Consider the following 25,867-nt stretch of genomic DNA (forward strand, 5'->3'; position numbering starts at 1 on the left):
CCAATAAGTCTTTGTATTTTGTCCAGACTTTAAAAACTGCTTTCCTGACAATATGGTTCTTAAAGACCTTATTAATCTTAACCTTATCGTACCATAGATATGCATGCCAACCAAAAGCATTGTTAAACCCTTCCAAGTCCAATACGTCAGTGTCCTCAAGAAGTAGCCAGTCTTTTAGCCAGCAAAAGGCTGCGGCTTCATAATACAACTTTAGGTCTGGCAGGGCAAAGCCCCCTCTTTCTTTCGCATCAGTTAGTATCTTGAACTTAATTCTGGGCTTCGAATAAATTGCACTTATACCATTTTCAAACTTTTGGCCTACCCCCATCCCATGAAGGTTCTTCTTCATAAATTTCCAAGATATATTGTCAAAGGCTTTCTCCGCATCCACGAAAATTAAAACTGCCTTTGTATTAATATTCACTGTCAACATTTCTATAATGTCAATTATATTCCTTACATTGGTAGATATATGTCTACCCGGGAGAAAGCCTGCCTGGTCTTTATGAATCTCCTCCACTAACACCTTCTTCAATCTTTTTGCCAAAATGTCTGCAAATATTTTGTAATCCACATTAAGTAATGATATAGGGCGGTAGTTCTTGATCTGTTTTTTATCAACCTCAGTCTTTGGTATAAGTGTAATAAAAGCTTCTTTCCACGATTCGGGTGCCCTTTTCCCCTCTAATATCTCGTTACAAACCTCCTTAAGCGGCTGTATTAACCAGAGTATTTCTGGATTCTAGACACTGACATATTCCCAGCTTTGCGGAGACAATTTCACTGTTGCTATTTAATTTTTTTAATGCAATATAAAACAACCCTTTAATGGAATGAAGAAGGAGAGCCATACCATCATGGCCAAAAGCTGCACCCTCTGGCCATAAAATTTTACAGGGCAGGGCATTCATTTTAAGGATGTTAACTTTGCCCCCCAGACTCAGCAGCAAATTCACCCACCTGTCAAAGTCCACACTCACACTGTTATTTTTTAAAATCCATAGAGGATATTTTGATCTAGTGATAACAGTACCATAAATACAAGTTGCAGGCTGACATTGCATATGTTGGTTAATCAACAACTTTCAAGGGCAGAAACACACCATAAAAAGAGGAGGAAAAAATAAGCAAAGTACAAAGTTGTCATCATAACCAGAGCTTAGTAAGGGCCATGCAACAAACAAAGTAACAAGTGGAGATAAGGAAGATTATTATTCAGAAAATAATACACTAATTCTGATTTTAACAATTTGAAATGTCAAACACTTCAGATGTGAGAAAAGCAGCAATTATTTAGCATAAATTTCGCAACAGAAAGACCACTGTTCCTTTTGTAGCATCCAAGCTTTAGGCTAAAATCACCTAACTGATGACAATCCACTTTCACTGTATACCAATATTTTATATCTGTGAGCCTCCTTGTGAAAATTGCACCTAAATGTGGGGTGTATTATTTATAAATAGAGGGAACAATGAATTGCGACGTAGCAACACCTAAAGCGCAGCATATGGCCATGAGCAATGACCCATTTTAGATCTATCAAAATCAGCTCAGACATAATTGAGTGCAGAGTGCATAAAATGCAAATCTAAATCAAGAATCACTAATCTAAGAATTAAGTCCATATACAGAATAAATGGGACAGAAAAAGGAAAAGTAGATCTGAAAGCATAGTGTTTGTAAATGTTCTGTTCCACAAGTGGGAAAAATAACAGCTGCTTTTGAAGTATGAGGTGGTCCATTACTCACAGATATCAGGATTGTACACTGTGGCCAGAGAAGGCCACTGCAAGTAGATCCATGCGGTCATTCTTGGGATCCATTATTTTATGCGTTGACCTTCCTGGGCATTGAGTCAGGATAACATTGCCATTTAACATGTTGTCTTTGGAACACAGTTACATCCTTCCCACTCTCCCACAGAGTGAGAAGTTCCAGGGACATAGGGTGGAGACATAGGGTGTGTTTGCGCCATCTGTGTTGTGTGCAGATTTACAGGCAGAGTCAAGCAGTTCAAGAACTCTGCTTTAGACTCAAATAGACTCAAAGGTGCTTCCAGAACTCATCCCCCCCCCCGCTCTCTTACATTCTGTGTCTCTCTGTTCTCGAAATTGTGGTTCTCTGCCGCCAGACAGAGCTTAGTCCATTCCCCTTAGTTGTTGGTGGGTGTGGAGAGAATGAGTCACCTTCCAATAGCATTTCCATATATTTCAGGGACTGGCTGTTTCTCAAAGTCATCTTCTAACATGCAGCATCCATCGCTGACCATTAAGAACATTAGTCACTCTGGCCTGCTATGACTCTTTCTTTCCAACCCTAGATGCATTCAGCAATCAGATAGCACACTCCTAAGACAGCGCCATTTAGCTAAATGAACCTAGCAGTTTATTGCAGACAAGAGACACTGGTCCACATATGAAACAATCAAGATCACTTAAAATGATTATTGTTCAAGGAGATGAGTAAATATATAAGCTTTAGAAGACATCTGAAGGCAGCCTTGTATAGGGAAGCATTTAAAATATTAAATGCTTTGTTATGTTTTTGTATAAGCTGGAAGCCACTCAGAGTGCCTGTGATAACCTAGTCAGATGGGTGGGGTGCAAATAATAAAACTATTATTATCATCATTACTTTCATGTGGGAAGTATTTTTGGCTTGCCTGGTACTCTGGTGTTTAAATTCTTCTGTAGAATTTCTCTTGCCCACAAAGCAATGTGGGTCAGCGGTTGCAGCACCATGGACAACTCCCAGTGAGCAAAATGCTAGTGGTGAACTAAGGACCTTACAAGTCTCTTCTTCCACCCCATCCTCCCCTACTTCATCCCCCTTGCCCAAAGAATGCAACCCCTGGCCAGCAAACGAACTTCTTCATGTTTCCGTGACCTCCTGCCTAGCACAATCCTTGCAGCAGTCCTGGAGGGACTTGTCTCCTCCAGCAAATCAAGGGCATGAGAAGGCATCGGTGAGGGAACTCGCTGGGGCATCATCCTCAGGTTCTGCAGGCTCCTGACCAACCTCAGAAGTCTGGTGCTGTTCTCCGAGGCTGATTCCCTCAGCCTGCTTATCCTCCTGTCACTTGGCTGGGGCCATGACAGTATGATGGATAATTGTGTAACCATCCACTTATTTGGCTGACACATGAAGCATGTTGCAGTGATCTTTTATCCGTGCTAAACAGTGGCAAATCAACAGAAAGGAGATCAGACATTGTGGTGCATGCAGGCTCCACATGCATTTGTAAAGGAAATGCTGTCAATCTTAAGAACTGTGGAAAGATTTAGAGCGGTGACAGATGACTGCTCTGTGTCAAAAAGAACATAAGAACAGCCTGCTGGATCAATAGCCATGATGTGAAAGTATAAAAATAGTACCATGCGAAACCTTTTGAAATCTGCAGCCAGACAGCTTTTATGACAACCAAGCTGTGGCCATGAGAGATTTGTCTAAAAAGAAGAAGAAAAGAACTCTGCACTTCTCAGCAACACTGACTGTTAGGGGATAGGCAATCGCAGGTCTTCTTTGTGGCTATCCAGACTTACAGGGTGATCTTATCCATGTCTACTCAGGAGGAAACACCAATGAGTTTGGTGGGATTTACTTTTCCTCTGCACAGCCATTTGGAAATTGTCCGGGGAGTCTGTATGTTTAGGATTGCAGCCTTAGGCAGCTAATTGTAGTGCATCAATCTCAACATTTTAAATTGTTTTTCGTAAATGATAACATCATAATTAAGGAAACAAAGCACATGGCTCCAATTATCTCAGAGTAGTGCGTTCCTGTGCTTAATGAACAAGGGCCAGATGAAGTTGTGAAAGCCAAAAATGTAATGATCTGACACAGGAAAAGGAACAGAGTCAAGATAATGGAGGGAGAACCAGAACTAAAGGTCAAACTAGATATGATGTTAAAACTGTTAGAGACAAGTTTGGAAGCAAGATTCCTACTCTCCAGTAGCAGAGTTCAGCACAATGGCAATTGCTCCATTTAAACATGGTTAGATTTTGCATCTATCCTCATCCACCTTTAAACAAATGTTCTTGCTTGGGTCACAAAAGCTTGGCTTTGCAAATAAATGAAGATTTTACTCAGTTTCAGACTCAGCAAACTTTTTACATTCATTGGCAGTAGAATGAAGAAGAAGAATTAAAGTTCCAAATGACTTCATAAGAAAAGTACTTGGTTTCCTTACAAAAAGGATAATGTAGTCTTTTGGTTGGCAAAGATGCAGGGTATAGAAATCTCATTTTAGGGATATTTTAGTCACTTGACCTGAGAGCCATTCCACATGGCTCCTTCTTCAAAGAGAAGAGAAAGGGGGGAGGCAAAGGCTGCTGTGAGCCTGCTAAGCCACTCCCACACTGAAAACTTGAGCTCAGGGTTCAGTCTGCCTCTTCATGAATGCAAGTGCTAGACATTAACTGGATATTTCAAGAAGAACTGCCTTTTGACATCAGATCTGATGTGAAGCTTGGTGTTGTGCTTAGCAGTAGTGTGTGGTCAGTGGACTAGAGGGACTAGGCTAGTTCCCTAAAAGGGCCTTGTTTCTCTCATAGCCACAGCTTTGGATTCAAACAGAATCCAAACATGGTTCTCAAATGTTGCTCTCAGTCACTCTGCAGCTTGCTCCTTTTCTCTCGCTCACTTCACTTCACTCTCAATTCCAAACTCTGGCTTTGAATAAATTCCAGAAAGTTGCTGGCTTAGAGATAAACTACAAGAAGTCAGAACTCATGTTCCCCCCCAAAGGAACAGAGCAGACTACAAAATATATGTCGTCTGAAATTGGCAGTTTAAAATTTGGTAGTTTTAAATATCTAGGTGTCATTATCCCAAAGGAAAGAATGTGTAAGAAAAACTTCGAGTCCTTTATTGCAAACAGTGAGACAAGATTTATCGGGGAGGGATAAATTTCAGCTTACATGGCTTGGGAGGAATGCAGTGCTGGAAGCAATACTGCTTCCCACATTTTCATTTCTGTTTCAAACTGTGCCCATCGAGATACCACTGGATTTTTAAAACAAGGGGGGCAGGCAACGATAGAATACTTTAGTGGAGAAGTTAAAGAGCCACCAACAAATAAAGCAACTCTTTCCAGAGTAATTAGAGCAGCTGGTTCCACCATGAAGAACCTACAAACTTAAAAGGACTCTGCTGATTGAGAATGAGACAAGTGTCCCAGGGGTGGAAATTGAGAATCGCAGGCAAACACCCACCGTTGCAGCACCTGAAGGGCTTGGGGAAAAGGGAGGAGCCATTCTTATGAACCATGCTTATGACAGAGAACAAATTGGCCCATTGGTTCGCCCCAGAGCCTCCCTTCCTAGATTCTCTGAGATTTCTGGGTATATACAGGGTGGGAGGGTGAGGAGCAAAAGGGGAAGCCTTTGCCACTGCAATCCTTAGAATTCAGCCGAGGATCTTCTGCAGCAACTCTCCTTAGAACAAGGGCATGTATGCTTACCTTGTTCGGTGGCGGGGAGTGTTTGTGGAGAGCTCTTGGTGGAGTTGTAGCAGTTTACAACACACTTACTGACCAGCAATATAGGAAGAGAGGAGGCTATTCTAGGGTGTGGTAGACTGATCTGGAGGGGGACTGTGAAGTAAACGGAAAGAATTCCAAGAGTCATGGATGGTGCCCAACCCCCTGTAGCTTGACATCCTGCTAGTAGGGACTGGTCATCCTAGTCTGGAGGGAATGTCAGAAGTAGAGATCACTAACCCACAGTAGGGTTGCCCAAGCAAAGGGTAGCTTTGGTAGGCAGACTTTGATGTCATAGCTAGAGTAATGTAATTATTTGTATGGTTTAAATAGATTTTATATATGTAAAGGTAAAGGTACCCCTGCCCGTATGGGCCAGTCTTGACAGACTCTGGGGTTGTGCGCCCATCTCACTCAAGAGGCCGAGGGCCAGCGCTGTCCGGAGACACTTCCGGGTCACGTGGCCAGCGTGACATCGCTGCTCTGGCGAGCCAGAGCTGCACACGGAAACGCCGTTTACCTTCCCGCCAGTAAGCGGTCCCTATTTATCTACTTGCACCCGGGGGTGCTTTCGAACTGCTAGGTTGGCAGGCGCTGGGACCGAGCAGCGGGAGCGCACCCCGCCGCGGGGATTCGAACTGCTGACCTTTTGATCGGCAAGCCCTAGGCACTGAGGCTTTTACCCACAGCGCCACCCGCGTCCCTATTTATATATGTATATAGTTGTAAATCTATTAATATTTAATTTTTATTATTCCCCCCTATATTTTTAGTGTTATGATCAGCAATCAGGACTAAAGGCAAAGTTTAAATAAATAGAGAATGATCTGGGTTAAAGACTGCTCATGCTGTCCTTGTTTTCAGGGCAGAGAAGCTCTAACACACAATGAGAATCTGAGGCCCCCCATTTCTCAGAAAACATAATGGATAGAGAACCTGAGTTTTGATCTGCACATATGTATATATGCAGACAATGTGATTTTGTCAAATCGTTTGAAGCAATGTATACCCTCTGGAGTCACGGTCTGTTTTATTGTTTTGCGTGTGTTGCAGTTAAACTTTATTCTTAAATGTATCTTTGAATCCTGTGTTTGGAATACTCTGCCTATGCTGAGGTGATCTGGATTTGCTGCAGCTATAAGCTTCAGGAACATGGTGCAGGCGAAAGGGTTAACCCCTCAGTCATTACCTGGTGGCCCTAATCTGGATCTTGACCTCTGTCATGGCTTGAAGAAGAAGAAGAAGAAGAGGAAGGGGAAGAAGAAGAGGAAGAGGAAGAGGAAGAGGAGGAAGAAGAAGACACTCTCAAACATGGGATTCCGTGCCAGGTCTCGTTAGATAAAGGGATGAGGAAGAAATTTCATAGAATCATAGAATCATAGAGTTGGAAGAGACCACAAGGGCCATCGAGTCCAACCCCCTGCCAAGCAGGAAACACCATCAGAGCACTCCTGACATATGGTTGTCAAGCCTCTGCTTAAAGACCTCCAAAGAAGGAGACTCCACCACACTCCTTGGCAGCAAATTCCACTGTCAAACAGCTCTTACTGTCAGGAAGTTCTTCCTAATGTTTAGGTGGAATCTTCTTTCTTGTAGTTTGGAGCCATTGCTCCGTGTCCGCTTCTCTGGAGCAGCAGAAAACAACCTTTCTCCCTCCTCTATGTGACATCCTTTTATATATTTGAACATGGCTATCATATCACCCCTTAACCTCCTCTTCTCCAGGCTAAACATGCCCAGCTCCCTTAGCCGTTCCTCATAAGGCATTGTTTCCAGGCCTTTGACCATTTTGGTTGCCCTCCTCTGGACACGTTCCAGTTTGTCAGTGTCTTTCTTGAACTGTGGTGCCCAGAACTGGACACAGTACTCCAGGTGAGGTCTGACCAGAGCAGAATACAGTGGCACTATTACTTCCCTTGATCTAGATGCTATACTCCTATTGATGCAGCCCAGAAAATTTGTTTTTGTTTGCATTGTAACTCCCATGGCCCAGGAATGTACAAAGACAAGGAAAGTTTCTTACCATCCACTTTTTATTCAATATTTACAGAGAGAGGCTTTGGAACGCAGCCTCTTGGATAATGACGTTGTCCTGAGTGAATCTCCACCCCCTTTCCCCCCACTTCCTCATTTGTCGTCATCATCACCTCCTCTACAGGTGCTGCTACCCTCTGTCTTTGAGCTCTTTGCTCTTCTACTTTTAAAGCTCGCCAGGTTCTGGGAGATGGTGGGTCTGGAATGCTTTCTAGTGACAATGTGTCAGCCAGCTGCTGCTCCAGCTCTGACTGCTCCTCCTCTGCCATTATTTCCCAACTTTCCCCCTCATCTTCCTCTGAGGTGTGACCTCCCTCAAACCCCTGTTGTAATTCTGTCTTCCTCTTCCTCCTCCCTGGCAGGATCCAGCTGGGGAGGCAGTCTCCACCATTCCTCCTCTGTCCAAGCCCTGACACACTCCTTGCCAGCAGAGCCGAGGCCCCCTTCCCACCAGCCATTTGCTCAGGGGGGGAGCCCAGCTAGCTGAGGGCACTTGGGAAGCATGAATCAGGCACACCCATGTCAGTGCACACAGAATGGCCTCGCCTGCTGCTCCTCTCTGTGAGCATTGGTCCCACTGACGCCAGATGAGGAGCACCGGCTGGGCCATGCGTAGCAAGGCCCCTCGAAAATCCACGCCCGAGGCCATGGCCCCTCTGGCATGCCCTCTGCCTGGTTCTCTGTGGCTTCACTTCTCTCAGTGAGAGAACCACCAGAAGGCCCTCGGAGCCGGACCCCCGTGGAGATATTCCTTCAGGTATACAGGGCTGAAGCCGTTTAGGGCTTTAAAGGTGGTCATGAGGTGGTCTTGGGCAATTCTCACTTGACCACAACCCCAATTTTCAATATGAGGAGAATACTTCTCTGCCTTTCAGGGCTGCTGTCAGGATTCCTAAGTATGTGAAGCATTTTGAACCCTTGAAATACGCAACATAACCACTAAGCGGTGTTACTAATTACTTGGTGATAAATGGACTGCCTTATTAGCCATATTGTGAGAGGTTTGTGCAGAAATTACATATCTCTCTCAGCACTGTAAGCTCCCCACTTCAAAGGCAGAGAAGACCTTTAAAGTAGCTATCTCTGTAAATAGTCCTAATCAGTGCCATTTGTCTAGAAAAAGAGAGGCTGGAGCCCACCACGAACTTCTTCCTTGCTCTCTTAGAATGGTAATGGCACATACCTGAGAGGAGCTGGAGCAGGACTTCCGGGTCGGCGCCATCGCCGAATGGCGGACTTCATCCGAGCTCTGGAGGGAGTCGGCTGGGTAGGGGTCGGGTCCTGCCATGCCGGCGACGCAGGGACCCTCAAAAACCATGGGCGGAGATGCCCATGGACTTGGTGACTCGGCGGGCACCGTTTGCGCCCCCCCGACCCGCGAAGGAGCCTTTTTAAAGGCTGCGAAGCGGGTGACGGGGGGGTGTGTGGTGCTGTGAGTCCAATGCTTCCCCTGCCCAGTGAAGCCGCATGCCATTCGGCGGAGAGCAACGACTTCTTCTTTGAAAATTTCGGATTTGGATTAAAAGGAACAACCCGTGAGTAAATTGATTGGACTTAAAAGGGAAATTTGATCTTTGAATTTGGAGCGAGCGGGGGGAGTGCAAAAAGGAAGTCCGCCCCCCCCCTGTTGTAGATGGCTCAACGCAAGGATTTGACAACTAAGATCGAGAGATGAAGTTGTTTACCTGAAAAAAAATTTTAACTTCACGAAGGGAAATTACAATAATTGTGCTGGAGGAGAAGACTGATTTGTGGGAACTAAAATGCAACCCCCCCGGGAACCGGGAACGATCCGCTATGAGAGACTGGTGAAGAGACACAGAAACTTTGACAGCTGTCAAAGTAGCTGTCAAAGCAGGAAAATAAAAGAGAACTTTGTTACGATGGCTTTGCTGGTTAGATTTGTTACAATTTGGACATAAATTATTGGAAATAAAGGCAACAAGTTATTTGACTTTTGGGTCTGATTTTGAAAGAAATTAAGTTACCATATTCCCTCTAGAGGGAGGCTGGGACATTGCAACAGTAGCAGCAAGTGGAAAAATACTATGAATTTGAGCAGGATTTGTTATCTCTTGGGAAAGCTGCAAAAACGAAGCATTATTTTGTCTACAGAGGTTTCCTATTGAAGAAAGGAAGGGACTTGACGCAAGTTATGTTCCTGAATAACAAAAGCCTCTGTGGAGAACAAGAAGTTTCTGAATTAGAAGGTTTCTGCAGCAGAACAGGAAAAAGCAACCTGAGGAATAAGAGCTGGACCAAATTTGAAGCCGGAGTATTTGGAACATCCAGACTTTAAAAGGACCAAGAAATAGAATTTAAGTTAGACTCTTAAACATAGAGGTCTGGATGGAAGAACAATGACTTTTTCTGAGAGTTTTTTCGAGATTGGACTTTCTGAAATTAAAAGCTATCAAAAGACGGCAAAGTGGAGTTGAGATATAGACGTGGATACACCAGGCTGGCAGTAGACAATGGATGAACTTTGGGGATTGGAACCGGGGAATGGGGGGGGGGGGAGAGAGATTTGGAATCCAAAGGCTGTAAAATTATATATTATTTCTTTCTTTTCTTTTTTCATGTTTGTTGTTTGAAAATAGGGGAATTCGTGGAAGGAAAATGGGGTCGATCTTAGGGAATTATATAAAATATAAGGAGAAATGGTTCATTAAGATAAATAAGATAAATTAATTTGGAATAAATGGGTTATTTAAAATTACAAATAAGGTTTTAAAATTTGGGGTAAGAATCTGTGGAATCAATTTAAGGGAAATGGAATACAAGAGGGGGAGGGGGGGAAGTCCGGGAAAGATGCCACTGAAACCAAGTGTAAATCATATCTGTTTTTTCTTTCTTTCTTGCTATCTTTCCTTTTTATTCTGGAAAATTTTTAATAAATATTATTAAAAAAAAAAAAGAGAGAGGAGCTGGAGCTGAGCTCCAGCTGGAAAAAAAAAGCCCTGCTCCTAATTAACCTGTTTACTGTAAACAGATCCAATTAACCTGTTACCTGGCAGGGATTCCTGAGAGCATTAGAGTCGTACCCCCTCAAGAATTGATATTTTGCTGCTGGGAGAACAGGCTTAGTTTCCAAGTTCATCATTTCTCATGAAGCTTTCTTTGCCTTCAGTGGTGCTCTTAATTTGCAAGGAACTGAGGAAGGATAGGCTGGCGATTTTGTTTGGAATGCTTGCAGCTGAGTGTCATATTACAATTTCCTAGTAAATGTCTGTAAGCATTGGGAGAGGCCTTAAAGCATTTTTTTTTTTTGCAGGGACTCGCTCTCAACAAAACCCACTAATCGGTATTTGCTGATGAATTAATCACCTGCTGGACTGATGAGCTGAAAGCATTGGTGAGTAGTGGAAAACTCTCTGTGTTGCTTTCATAGGTGCAGGAGATGCTACAAAGCACATAACAATAAGAACTGTGAGCTTAGCAGCCAGCTTGTATTATTTATTTTTTTCTGGCAAGCAGGACTTGAGCTGGAAAGAAAAAGAAAGGGAGAGGTGTGGCTAGAAGGGGCTTGGAAATGATGACAACTCCACTATATGGGAGTGGAGCTTTTTCCTTTTTGGAGAAATGGCAAAGAGGCTACTTAGAGAAACATTTGCTGTCTGTTCCGAAAGCATCTGGCACCTGCCAGAAGTGCCCATCTCAAGAGAGCCCATCACTTTGGAAGGTAAGCCTTTATTTTCTGAAGGCGGCTGGCAAGGGTTTGGTGATACTTTACTTGAAAGCTTGAAGCTGGAATAAAGGAGGAGAGGAAGGGGGGGGGGGTGCCTAGCTGCTGTGTAGCCTTTGAGATGCCGTCCCTTCTGGGCAGGAGGGTGGAAGTGGGAAGAAGTTGTGGCCTTCAGTGACTTTTCTTGCACTGTGGAAGAGGCACACATCTGCTGGAGAAAGCTCTCTGGAGGGTTAAAAGCTTTGCGTGCAAGATCTGAGAACAGTCAGTGAAACTGCGTTTCTTCGTCATGATTGGATGGGGAATAATAACACAAGGAGTACAACTTTGTGCAACATGCAACTAACTCGAGGGGGGTTACTACCATGAGATGTGGAGATGTCCTCTCTCTCCGATGACATTCACATAGGCAGACAAATGCATGGCGCAGGATAGTTAAACACAGCTCCATGTACGGGGGCAGTCAATCTTCCAGGTGGCTGAGGTTCAGCAACAGAGGGACACGATTGTGTTGCGTCCTGCTTGTGAGTGACCAGGCACTTTTGACTGGCTAGTATTTGAAAACAAAAAGCTAGGCTAGCTGGTCTGAGTAAGCAGGACAGTGTTGGTGTTCTTATCAGGAGAGGCGAAATGTAGCTGGCCAGGAAACTTGTCATTTACACTCATGTGAGAACAGAAGGTTTATTGCTAGGTCTCCATTTCCCCATTAAGGAGGAACATTCAGGCCTGGTCTCTGGCTATAGTTCAAACAGGGAGTGCTTCGTCTTCGGTATTATTAAACCTTTTGACTGTTTTTGATAGAAAGTACGGAATAAACATAGTAGATAAAGGCACATCTGATGATATGCACACAAGGGGTGTCATAAGGGACTAGATTCCCAAGTCAACCTCTTTGCTTGTAAATTATGCAACAAATGAACCAAAACGTTTTCATTTTGTTTTAAATTTATGAGCATTAAATATACTATATGTTTGATTGAAAAGTGCCCCAGACTCTATAAGTACCTGTAGGTTAGTCATTAATTAGCAGGGCTTTGAAAGGTGCTTCAGGATTCTCTTTTCTTTTATTATAACAGATTTACGTGGTTGAGATTCCCCCACTCCTGCTGTTCTGGAACTCATTTGCATAGTTGATCCTGATTAAATATTTAAAGAAAGAAGTTGAAGCATTTAGGACCCAGGTGAGAGGGAAGATAAGAGTAAAAATTGGGATATGAACTGAGAGAGAGAGAAAGAGAGCAAGCTGGGCGTCCGGACAAACACTAGATGGGCACGTCAAGGGCCTTTAATAGCAAATGTCTGAGTTCCAAGAAGAAGTTATGCCAGCGTTCTCAAGTAAAGTATGTTGGTGGAATTCTTGCATTCCAGGTCCATGAAGTCATATTGTGCTTAAATCTTTATTTTTTGCTGTGAATCAGGTTCACTCTTCAAATTCATACCACAGCACCGCAAATGAGATTTCCTCCACCTTGACTAATTGGAAGGGAAGAACAAATTGGTTCTTTATCTCAATGCAAAGTACCTGAACTTATTCGTGCAACCTTCACATTAGTTTCTTTACAGCCATCTTAAGTAATTGAAACTGAGTATAGAAAAAAGCGTGGAAAACACGAGACTTTCTCCTTCTCCCTCCTTCTCCTCAATGCTATTATCTCTCTGCTGAAACTTGGAAAGTACCTTTTAATTCTTTGTAATCTGGATGTATTCTTGCCTGGGAAGGGAGACTGGAATGTACTCCTGCCATATGTCAGCAGCAGAGCGCACACATTGCCTGCTGCAAATCCCAGACTCAGCTGCTGATATCTCTATTTAAAGGAAGATCAAGGAGCAGGAACTGGGAAAAGCTTGTGCTGGAGAGTCAATTCCCAGACAGAGGAGACCAGGCTGGGCTCACACAGACTATGAGCCTTTCTCCACATTAACTGTTTAGAGTGATATAGTTGTGGGGTGTGTGTGTGTGTGTGTGTGTGTGTGTGTGTGTGTGTATGTGTGTATGTATGTGTATGTATGTTGTTGGTTTTTTTGCATGCTGCCACATGTCATCGTCCATTATTCAGTTAGTATTCTGGAATAATGTGCTAAAAGAAACCCTCCAATTTTCTACTAGGTAAAGGTAAAGGTAAAGGGACCCCTGACCATTAGGTCCAGTCGTGGCCGACTCTGGGGTTGTGGCGCTCATCTCGCTTTATTGGCTGAGGGAGCTGGCGTACAGCTTCCGGGTCATGTGGCCAGCAAACCAGAGCAGCGCACAGAAACGCTGTTTACCTTCCCTCTGGAGCGGTACCTATTTATCTACTTGCACTTTGACGTGCTTCCAAACTGCTAGGTTGGCAGGAGCAGGAACCGAGCAATGGGAGCTCACTCCGTCGCGGGGATTTGAACCGCCAACCTTCTGATCGACAAGCCCTAGGCTCTGTGGTTTAACCCACAGCGCCATCCGCATCTTCTACTACTGCCCCCCCAATCAAATGAAAGATTCAAAATGGATTCTCAATATTTTCCTTTGCACGGCATGTGCACAAGTACCACCCCAATTTCTGCATGGAGCAGCTGCGGGCTGTTTGGGAGGTGTCTGTTCTGCACCACTTCCATCGACTGCTGCCAGCTGTCTAATTGTGATCACAGTTCATAGGATCATATGGGAGTGAAAGGCAATGAGACTGATTAAAAGTCCTGCCCACAGCAGCAGTAATTGCTTTGATAGATGAAATTTCATCACACAACAGCCAGTTTTGCCATGGCTCAGGAAGACACATAGTTTCTCTTCTTATTTTCTATACACCCAAAAGTTTTCAATTACGGTAGCAGTAATTGTGCCCTCGTTGACTACATCACTGTCATTGGGTGGTATAGACACACCCAGTCCAAGATCTGTTGATAAAGTATTCAAATCCATCCATTTTATTTTGGAGGGTAATATGCCTGGAATCTGTCATGCAATCTCATAATTAGCTTGGTGTTTTTCACTCAGTTGTAACCTGTTAAAGAAATCTAATACCTAGCAATATTTATAAGAATTTCTACCTCTCTGCTACATTTCTGGAGAGAATGAGTTGTTCTGGAGTTCTGAGTTGCTTCATCTTTTTATTTATTTATCTCCCTCTCTCCCTGGTACGTCTTGTTGCTTAGTGCAGTCAGTCCAACTTGCACTCAACCACTTTTGGTACCATTCTTGGATTTATAACTTGCAGAATCCAGGATGTCTATAAATATTGTTGCTGTTGATGTCCATCTGTCTCGAAAGAGAATGGAGTGACCCTTTTTTTTTGGTGGGAGGAGTCAAACCGTTGTGTTAGCAGCACCAAAGTGACCTCCCTGGGGTGCAAGCCTGGGCAGTGTGTCTGGAGCTCCTGGGCTGCCCAGATGACAAGACCCCCCTCTTGGCCTGGCTGATGTTGCCCAAAGGAAAGCAGAGTACAGTGGTACCTCAGGTTAAGAACTTAATTTGTTCTGGAGGTCCGTTCTTAACCTGAAACTGTTCTTAACCTGAGGTACCACTTTAGCTCATGGGCTTCCTGCTGCGTGATTTCTGTTCTCATCCTAAAGCAAAGTTCTTAACCCAAGGTACTATTTCTGGGTTAGCGGAGTCTGTAACCTGAAGTGTCTGTAACCCGAGGTACCACTGTAATACATCTGGCACCAGCTTGGCTGCAGGAGTTGCCGGAAGGAGGCAAAGAAGGCGCTGTCCCACCGTCATAGGGACTTCACTCGGAGGGTTTCCTAGTACAGAACACCAGACATTTAAAAGCACAATTTGTTAAGGGTGCTGGGAACTGTAACTCTGCAAGAGTTTCCTGAATTCTTTGCGAGTGGTTGGAGAATGTGCCAAAGTATCATTTAGGAGTTAACCATCCCAAACCTGAGAGACTAAGCCTGTGGTTTAGAAATCTCTGCTCCGAGTGAAGCAGCCTCTAATAAACTGCAACTGTGGAGTATAACCTCTGCATATGTATTCCGTTGTTCTCCATTATGTTGAGACATGGAGATTTGTATTAAACGTCAAAGGAATCTCCTTCCTTGGAAGTTTTTAAGCAGAGGTTGGGTGGCCACCTGTTATGGATGCTTTAATTGAGATTCTTGCATTGCAGGGGGGTTGGACTAGATGACCCTCAGGGACCCTTCTAATTTCATTGAACCTGCTTAATTGCTCTCGTGGTAACTGAGATCATTTCCAGCTCTGGTTAACCCTTTCATGCATGCAAGTGAGAATCAGTAACTGTACAGTATATCACTACAAGTTGAAAATGTAAAATCCCATAGTTACTTGAATCTGTCTCTGGCACTAGTTGAAACTTGTAAGCTCCTTGTAAGATGAAATAGAAATAAAGAAATCCTACAATGCTATGTTCATGGAAAATGTAGTATTCGTATTAATAAAGCTGGAGATTGACAAGGCTTCAGCTGAATCGAGTAGTATTACATAGTGGCTTCAGCTGAATCGAGTAGTATTACATAGTGGCTTCAGCTGAATTGAGTAGTATTACACTGCGGGAGAGGGACGCGGGTGGCGCTGTGGGTAAAAGCCTCAGCGCCTAGGGCTTGCCGATCAAAAGGTCAGCAGTTCGAATCCCCGCGGCGGGGTGCGCTCCCGCTGCTTGGTCCCAGTGCCTGCCAACCTAGCAGTTCGAAAGCACCCCCGGGTGCAAGTAGATAAATAGGGACCGCTTACTGGCGGGAAGGTAAACGGCGTTTCCGTGTACGGCTCTGGCTCGCCAGAGCAGCGATGTCACGCTGGCCACGTGACCCGGAAGTGTCTCTGGACAGCGCTGGCCCTCGGCCTCTTAAGTGAGATGGGCGCACAACCCCAGAGTCTGTCAAGACTGGCCCGTACGGGCAGGGGTACCTTTACCTTTACCTTTACACTGCGGGAGGCAGTGGAAGACAGGCGTGCCTGGCGTGCTCTGGTCCAGGGGGTCACGAAGAGTCCGACACGACTAAACAACAACAACACACACAGTGGCTGGAGGCAGCACCTTCCTTTGTATAAAAGTCTCATCATTATAGGCAGAAGAAAGATCTGAATGGCAGGTGCTGTTTACAACTTAATATTCATAATTTGGGCAGTACTGTTGAGTGTGCTTCTTTTTTTTGCTTCCTCCCCATCGTGAGAGTTAAGGTCTAAATATGGCTGATGTCAGCTGGACTTAATTTATTAAATAAATATTTCTCCCCCGGGGAAAAATCAAACTATTAATAGCTGTCCTAAGAATGTCGTATTTTCCTATGCTCACTGGTAAAGGCACAGCATAAGAAAACATTTTGATTTCGTCTTAAAGCAAAAATTCTTCTCTCTGTACTCGCTGGTGTCTGCTGTGTTGAGATTAAGGAATTATGTTAAAACCAAGAGATCTGACTGTAGGATAGTTGGACTGTGTACCTTGCCAGCATGGGTCTTGGCCAGAGTTGCTCAGCAAGTGACCAAAGCGCTGCCTTTAGGGGGGGGGTCAAGGAAGCAGCCCACAAACTGAGAAAGGTGGGAGAGAACGATGCAGAGAGGGCTGGCAGATGCTGGCAAAGCCTAGTATAGAATTGGGAGGGAAGGTAGAGGATGGCACAGTTTCTCAGCATAGGAAATACTTCCCGACAAGAGGAACTGTTGTAGGTCAAACCACGCAGGAGAAAGGGGGAGCGGACGACTTCCCCAAAGTCCGCTCCCCGGGACCCTGCAGTGATCCGGCGCGGGGAGTTGGCGACCCCCCTCCTGCCTCCTGGCAGGAGGCTAATCTGCGCCGGTAGGGGGCGTGACCGTGGGAAATTTTCTTTGGCGCGGTCGCAGGGCGACGTTGGATTCTTGCCCTTCATCGCTGGATCCTGCGCGGTGATCCTCTCTTGCATTGGATTGAGCCTTTTGATTTTGCGTTGGATCCAGCAGCCCGGAGTTCCCTGCCTGAGCAGCCTCTTCCCTCCGTCTCCCGCTTGGAGCATCCACGCGCGTTGAGTCCAGCCTACAATCCAGACAGGAGCGCGCAGCTGAAGTTCCCGCGGTGGGTGAGTGACCCTGAGTGACCCGTCCTTGCGCCGGCCGGGTTGGGTCCTGGGCTTGAAAAGGACGAATTCCGAGGCGCCTTCTTCGTGCGCCCGGGCGGCTCCCCGGCCCCTTCCTCCGCGCGTCCTCCGTCCCACCCCTGCCCCGGGGTCGCGGGTCTCTTGCTGCTTGGCGGTGCCTCTCTGCATTGGGTCCTGGAGAACCTGCGATGCTCGGCGCGCGAGGGTGCGCTTGCTGTTTTGCAGTGGCGTAGCGTGGGGGGTGCAGGGGGGGGGGGGCGGCCGCACCGGGCGCAACATCTGGGGGTTAGGGTTAGGGGGCGCAAATCCACGGGTTAGGGGGCGCAAATTACTTGCCTTGCTCCGGGTGCTGACAACCCACGCTACGCCACTGCTGTTTTGTGCCTCCTCCTTCCTGGCACCGCTTCTCCTTGCGCCGGCTGGCTGCACCTGTGTGCCTGAGCTTAAGGTCCCGGTTTACTCTCTGCCAGCCGACTGCCTTGTGGTTGTGTCTGTGCGCTTCAGAAGGTCTGGGCAACTTGCTCATCTTGGCCCTTGCCTGCTCCACGCCGAGTGTTTGAAGGCAGTTTGCCCCCCACCGCACCTCTTTTTGCGCGCGCGCGTGTGAAGAGGTTGAGTCGCAGGTTAGAGTGCCATTTCGCTCCACGTTTGTTTGCGCTTTGGGCGAGGCTTGATCCCGGGTCGTGGGCTCGGTTCATTCTTCCTCGATCTCCTTCCTCTCCCCCATTCTGTTGGACCACTTGGTGGGAGCTAGAGCTCCCCCGGATCCCCCACGTGGGCCTGGCCTTCTGGCACATCAGCACCCCCTTTCCGCCCCTCCCAGAGTCTTGGCTTGGCTGGCGAGTGCCGATTTTATTGGGGGCCAAGGGAGTTTAACTTGTGGCTTAGCTAGGTAGTTAGCAGACAGAGAAGCAGGTAACTAACATTTTAACACGCTACATAAATAGTTAAAGGCCGTGCGGAGGAGCGAGTGATCCAGCCCATTCATTGTACTGATAGTGGTGGGAAGATGCTGAGCGTTATTTGTGTCTGGCTGCTGTTTTGGGGACCTTGCGATTCCTTGTGTTTGGTGTCGGCATATACGGGGGTCAGTTTTTGGTAGAGGAATTGCTTAGAATTGATTCACTTTAGAGCTAGCCCCCCCCCCCCCCCCCCCCGCAGCTATTTAGTCAGGCAAAGACACAGGTGTCATGTTGAGGTTTATTTCATTGATAAATCAGAGGATCCTGAGGCTGAACTGTCTCTGTGTTTTTTTATATAGAGGTTGTTCCCAGTTAGTGTAGTCAATACTGAACTATTTTCATCTGGTGGTTGCTCCCAGTCGGTTTGGTGGCTGCTGCCAGTTAGTGTAGGCAATAGGGAACTGCACTCATTTGGACTGTGTACATTGCCAGTATTGGTACTGGCCAGACTTATTCAGCCAGGCAAACAACCTGTTTTCTTTAGGGGTGTCAAGGAAGCAGCCCACAATCTGAGAAAGGTGGCCCAGAATGGCTGCAGAGAGGGTTGGTATATGCTGGCAAAGCCTATAATTGGCAGGGAAGGTGGGGGATGGCACAGTTTCTCAGCATAGGAAATACGTCCTGACAAGGGGAACTGTTGTAGGTCAAACCATGCAGGAGAGAGGGGAAACGGACGGCTTCCCCAAACTGCAACTGCTTCACCTACATCCCCCTATTTTGTTGGCAACTAACAAAACAACAATAATCCGGGACTTGATCCTGGAAGGAGGAGACCCTATTATAAGAGACAAATTTGGATGAGTCAGAGAGTCCAGCTCTGGTCCAGCTGGTTTCTCGGTGCAGCGTTCATGGCAGAGGTGGCCTGCCCTATTTCCCTGCCTGTGATGAAACAGGAAGGGGCCCTGCCAAAGCCTTGCTTACTAGGGTTGTGTGGCAGAAACAGCTTCCAGGTTCTGGCTAAATCTTGTGGGGCTCTCACAGGACCTCTTCAGAAGCTAGAAGCCACCACTGCTTCCCCCACTTCTGCGGTGGCAGTGGCGGCCCCCATGGCAGCCCCCCTTGGATTCCGCTGCCTGAGTCCACCTCATGGATGGTCTAGCTCTAAACAAGGCATGACTGAAGTGCAGCTGTGAGAGGAGGAGAAGTTTTGTTTTTACAGAAGCTAGGAAGAGAAATGAGCTTTCTGTCACAGTCAACATTTATTGAGTGTCTGATCATAAGGAATATCCTACTGCCCTGCTGACTGCTTGACCAAGGTAGTCTGGGGGTTGGGATCTCCTCAGTTTGGAGGTGACTTCGGTGTCAATGCTGAGGTCTCTCCAATTAACAGCAGGAAGGTGTGGTAAATACAGTGGGGCGGGGGAAAGTATTTGATCCCCTGCTAAATTTGCCCGTTTGCCCTCTGACAAAGAAATGACCAGTCCATAATTTTAATGGTAGGTTTATTGCAGCTGTGAGAGACAGAATAACAACAGGAGCCCCCCCCAGCTTTTCAGACTTTTTAATCTATAGAGAATGCAAGTAATATAATTTATAAAATTATGAATGGCATGGAGAAAGCAGATAAAGAAATGTTTTTCTCCCTCTCATAATAAAACTTGTGGATATCCCAAGAAATAAAGTAATTCTTCAAGCAGTGCAGTGATGGCCAACGTGGATGGCTTTCGAACAGGATAGGAAAAATTAATGGAAGAGAGAACTATGGATGGGGGTAGAAATGCTTTCAAACACCATTTGCTGTGGACCCCAGGAGGAGAGCATGCTTGTGTGCTTGGATCCTGCTCGAAGGATTCCCATAGGCAGCTTGGTTGTCCTCTGTGAGAACAGCATGCTGCATTGATGCTCCACTGGCCTGATCTAGCAGCTTCTTCTTATCTTCCTGTGTTAACTGAGGCAGCTCACATGATCTCCCCCATGGCAACACGTTGTGCATGAAGACAACAGTGCCTGCATGCACGCTGCTACTGATCTTAGGGTGACATGGATGTCAGTGTCTATTCCCAGAGGGTGGTGGCACCCACAATGGCATCTGATCAGCCATGCATAACGGTCTGGCTTCCGATATGAGACTTTTCAGAAGTGTGAGAATTTCTCTCCTCTTCTTCCGTCTCCAGCCAAGCAAAGAGCCTCTCTTCACTGATGTTCTGTTTAAGAGGAAAACATTGGTGGTGTGAGTCACAGGTGCAGGGAAGCCTAGTGTGGAGGAAGACGTTTGTGGCCAAGAGTTTCACTCCGTCTTCTGTTAGCTCAACTTCCATAGTAGAAACTCTTGGCCTGGTTTTACTTCCAGACTTGCTGGCACCCAGTCACTCAACTTCACCAGCAGAGAGAATGATAAATAAAGATGACAGCAATATAAAAGGGAATTATTGTCTGTATCTCACATTCAGTTAAAATCTTTATTTCAGCATTCACTTGTTCAATTTAAATGCATTTCTATTAGAGGATTAGAAAACGTAAGTTGCCAAGGCGTTTTCCAAAACACCTGAAGTATTATGATTCTGCCTCTGGTGAACCATAAAGTAACACTAAGGGTTTTTCTTGGTGGGATGGTATTTGTACCCTGATGCTGTTTTTCCACCAGGAAAAGGCGAAGAAGTGTGGAAATACTGAGCTCAGTCCCAGACAATTTTTCTTAATATGTGGTGGGGTTTGAGCCTTTGCCTTGTGTCGCTTGCCAAGGATTGGCTGACTGAGGTTTTAATCATGACTGAAAACTAGACTCATTTCATACAGAGATGTCTGATTTGGCCAAAGTGACACATGCCGTAGCTACATCCTGTTTGGATTACTGTAATGTGCTCTGCGTGGGGCTGCCAGAAACTTCAGCTAGCTCAAAGAGCTGTGGCCAGATTGTTGACTGGGGCTGGTTATAGGGAGCAGACAACTCCCTTGTTACAACAGCCTGTTTCCAGGCACAATTCAAAGTGCTGATTATGACCTATAAAGCCCTAAATGGCTTAGGTCCAAGCTATCTGAAAGACTGTATTCCCTCATATTCCTTCCTGCCTTCTGAGATCTTTGATGATGATGATGATGATGATGATCATCATCATCATCATAATTTATTATTTATACCCTGCCCATCTGGCTGAGTCTCCCCAGCCACTCTGGGCGGCTTCCAATCGAGTGTTAAAAACAATACAGCATTAAATATTAAAAACTTCCCTAAACAGGGCTGCCTTCAGATGTCTTTTAAAGATAGGATAGCTGCTTATTTCCTTCACATCTGAAGGGAGGGCGGCGCCACTACCGAGAAGGCCCTCTGCCTGATTCCCTGTAGCTTTGCTTCTCGCACTGAGGGAACCGCCAGAAGCTCCTCGGGGTTTTGTTTGCACCATTTTGTTACATTTAGATGAATTCACAAGTGGATGTTTTTAAAGACCACCTTTTGACAGTAGAAGGCACTCGTTAAGTAATTAAAGCAGGACTGCAATAAGTTAGATTTTAAAATGTAGTTTGCTAAAACTGTGCTCCCAATTAGTCAGGCAGCCAACTATAATTTTTGTATAATTATTTTACTGCACATTATCACATCCTTTTTAGCCCACCAGAGGTCAGAAATAGGGATGACTTATGCAGAAGAAGAACATTGTTTTTTGTTTCTTAAGTCTTCCCTGGAAGAGGTCTTTTACATGTGAGCCTTCCGTATGTGTTGAGTATAAAGTTGCTGACAGGTGGAAGAGCTTGAGCGGAAACAGGCTAGAATTTTGTGCTTTCAGAAGGCGCCAGACACCCATGCAAAGAATGCACGATGAAGCAGGGCTATCCCTCCATCAGTAAAATATGATTTATATTGACAGAGGCATCCTATAAAATGTATGCATTGTATACTGTGGAAGTCTTGGGCTATTTTAGCAGCACGTACACAGCTTCAGTGCTGATGGATCTAAATATCAGCTTTGTACAAGGGATTGTAAATTATGTTCACTTGCTTGCAGTATGGAAAGTATCTGGGGAAATGTAATTTTATTCTGTGAGACTTTTATAACCTAATAAATCAGGGCTGCAAAGGTCAAGGGGAAGAATAATTTGAAGAGTGCAACCTAACTGTTCCTATTTAGGAAGTGTAGTGTAAGTGCACCTTCACTTAAGAGAAAGTACAGTGGAAATAATATCACCCGTGAAATGCAATGTTAGTCTGTTTTTTAGAATGTATAGTTTGTTTTTTGCAGGGGAACTGGCTGCATTGCCCTAGATCCGGCATTGCAGCACACATTGCAGTAATGAAGTTTTGAGGTTACCAATGCACTTTGACAATTCCTGTCCAGGAGTGATCATAGATGGTCACTTGGTGATGAGTCTGGGTGGCCTCTGGTCAAGGTGGATGATTCAGAGATACAGCACTTACCTGAGCTACCTTCACTGATACTGCAAAAATAAGAATTGGTCTATCTCTGTGGTAGGGAAGTGGGATAGCTTTGAAATGGGACATTTTGGGGCTCCCTGAAAGGGCATATTTTAAAGGTCTAACAGCCTATATTTCCACTCTTTACTTTGCTGCATATTATGTGACTTTAAATCTCTGCTTGGTTTTTCTCACCAAAGAGTGCTTGTCCCAACTTTGGATCTTAGCTTCTAGGATTCCAACACCCTCTGAACTGGGTAGCTGGGTTAGTCTGCCGCAGCAAAGTCAACAAAAAAAAAACTTGTGGCAGCTTGAAGACTAACCATTGTATTTTGGCAAAAGCTTCCACGCACCATTCCCTGCACAACACCGTGTATTGAGAGCATGCCAGTTCATGTCCATTCAGGATTTTATTGTTCTGATACAGCTTTCCAAATGTTGCAAGTTCTGTGCAAAATGGAACAGACAAAAGCCACATTCCGAGGCACATTGAGGAACTTTATGTCAAAGAAGGAAGTTTCTACAAAGCCTGACTTTCCTTAGCGTTAACTGTAAACATCGCTTTAGAAATGCTATCGACGAGAAGAAGGGGGCAGAGAGGAGGGAGGAAGTGTATGTGTGGGGCATCACTTACGTAGGTACTCTTTCAAGAGACAATACGCATAATTTTGTAAAATGCTCTCAAGGAAAAGCAGTGAGTTTTCAAACTATTTACATGAAGCTGCTGGGTGCGGTCATTAGGGAGCAAAGTGTCACCAGGATGCTGATATCACACAGCTCTGGTTCTCTATAATATCTGAATCGGGAGAGGCTGAATCGGGAGAAACAGGTGGCCAGATGCAGTGGTAGACCGGGAAGACAAAGGTTCCCATGTTTGGGAAACTGGCAAGTTGGAAGGGGTTGCACTCCCTCTGAAGGAGCAAGTGTATAACTTGGGGGGATTCCTGGATACCTATTTGTCACTAGAGGCTCAGGTGTTCTCTGAGGCTAGGAGTGCCTTTGACCAGCTTTGTCTGGTTCACCAACTACGGTTGTTGCTGGACAGGAATGGCCTGACCACTGACCCCTGACCATTAGGTCCAGTTGTGGACGACTCTGGGGTTGTGGTGCTCATCTCGCTTTACTGGCCAAGGGAGCCGGTGTATAATTTCTGGGTCATGTGGCCCACATGACTAAGCCGCTTCTGGTGAACCAGAGCAGCTCATGGAAACGCCATTTACCTTCCCGCCGGAGAGGTACGTATTTATCTACTTGCACTTTGACGTGCTTTCGAACTGCTAGGTTGGCAGGAGCAGGGACTGAGCAACGGGAGCTCACCCTGTCGCAGGGATTCGAACCGCCAACCTTCTGATCAGCAAGTCCTAGGCTCTGTGGTTTAACCCACAGTGCCACCCGCGTCCTTAACCTTGAGGCTAGATTACTGTAAATGAGCTCTACGTGGAACTGTCCTTGGTCTGGTTCAGATGTTCCAGAATCCTCTGGCTAGATTGCTGATGGGAGCTTCTGGTCGAGAACAAGTGGCACAAATGTTAAAACAGCTGTACTGGCTGCTCATCTGCTACCAAGCTGGGTCCAATGTCCTTGAATTGATTTCAAAGCCCTGAACAACCTGGGTCCAGGATACATCAGGGATTGCCTGATGTTCCAGCTCCATCCCTGACATCATCACTCCTCAAGCTGGGGAGGCTTGTTTGGCAAATCAAGCCTTTAGTTTCCCCAGCCCAGGGACACCCTGCCAACAGAGATTCAACAGGCAACTTCTGTGCCAGCTTTTAAATATCTGCTGGAAACTTTTATGTTCTGACAGGCAATTAATGTGCAGGCAATTAAGAGTACAGCCCCTACAGTGGTCTATTGTTTGTTTTTAATTTCTTTTTGCTTTTAACTAGTTTTTAAACTTGGTTTTATGTTTTTATATTGTAAATTGATGTGATCTAAATCTATGATACAGTGGTATATAAATACTGTTATAATTAATAAATAAATAAATAAATAAATAAATAAAATGTATATCAATACAGTGGCACCTCAGTGTAAGAACAGTCCAGTTTAAGAACGATTTGGTTTACAAACTCCGCAAAACCAAAAATAGTGTCTTGGATTGAGAATTTACCTCAGTCTAAGAACGGAATCCAAATGGTGGAAGGGCACCAGTGGCGGGAGGCCTCATTAGGGAAAGCACGCTTCAGTTTAAGAATGGTTTCGGTTTAAGAATGGACTTCCAGAACAGATTAAGTTCATAAACCGAGGTACCACTGTATTGCAAACAATAAAACTTATTTTTATTTCTTTACAGAAATTCATATGTATTTTTCTATTAATCTGCTTTTCATTGCTCTGTGGGCCATAACATATAAATAAACCAAAACTAAATAAAACAAACAAGCAAACAAATAAAGCTACAATATAGTTAATATGTGCTAGAAGCTCAGAAACAAGTTTGCAAGTTGAGCTGTCTGAAATAATTGATTGGAGAACTGATGAAGCTATTCTTGCCGAAGAGCAAGCAGGATTTAGACAAGCAGATCCACTATAGACCATTGCTTTGTACTAGCCCATTTTATAGATATGTGTCAGGGGTTCAGGAGCGGAGGCACAGGGAGGAGAGGAGATGGAGAGCGAGGGGGAGGAATCCGAGGGGAGCGTAGGAGAAGAGGACAGTGGACCGAGGGATTCCATGAGCCTCTCCAGCGAATCGGAAGATTCGCAGAAGGGGGCGCCAGTGGCCAGGGGTAGGGGGTTCCCAAGGGGAACGCCCCAGGAGCAAGGGGGCAGCAGGGACTCCCAGAGCAGCAGTTGGAAATCAGGACCAGCTTCCCCACCAGAGCAGAGTGGGGGGGAAGAGTCCCAAGGATCGGGGCCAGTGCATTCCCCACCAGGGAGAGATGATAAGGCAGGGCTGACCACGCCTCCATCGGAGAGTCAGACAACGGAGGGGAGGTCAGATCCTGCCAGTATCCCGGAAGAGGGAAGCAGTGACCGAAGTACTGTAACGGTTAGGAGAAAGGTCACTGGGCTGGCGCGAGAGGCAAGTTCAAATGTACAGGAGCGCGGGACAGCAGAGAATGAGGATTGGGAACCGGGTCCTAAAGCCCGCCGGAGGGAGGGGGAGGAGCTAAGCGACTCAACGTCGGAAGAGTCCAGAAAGGGCAATGCCCCAGCGGGCAGGAGGACCCAGAGGAGGAGAGAGCAGCGTAAAAGGTGGAGCAGGGCTAGGATCTTAAACTGGTGTCATAGGGGAGGAGACTCAGACGGGACTTCGCCGGTCTAGGGTGTAAGACGTAGAGCTGCGCGCTGCGGCTTTGAAATGGAAACTGAACCTCAATAAAGACTTTTGTACATAACGACA

At 45.6% G+C, this 25,867-nt stretch overlaps 1 protein-coding gene across 5 annotated transcripts in view; it reads left to right on the forward strand.

Moving 5' to 3' along the window:
* Positions 1–10,773: 10,773 nt before the first annotated feature.
* Positions 10,774–25,867, forward strand: part of A4GALT (alpha 1,4-galactosyltransferase (P1PK blood group)) — a 59,933-nt gene continuing 44,839 nt past the window's right edge. The window contains exons 1-2 of one of the 5 annotated variants that reach the window (XM_079975404.1): positions 10,847–10,872; positions 10,995–11,199. The gene's annotated coding sequence lies outside the window, so the exon portion shown is untranslated. Of the gene's footprint in view, positions 10,873–10,944; positions 11,200–17,036; positions 17,191–25,867 lie in introns of those variants that run through there. The other 4 variants (XM_079975405.1, XM_079975403.1, XM_079975407.1 and 1 more) reach the window with 4 other exon arrangements.

Source organism: Podarcis cretensis, assembly GCF_951804945.1.
Source record: "Podarcis cretensis genome assembly, chromosome: 5".
NCBI classification, from domain to species: Eukaryota; Metazoa; Chordata; class Lepidosauria; order Squamata; family Lacertidae; genus Podarcis; species Podarcis cretensis.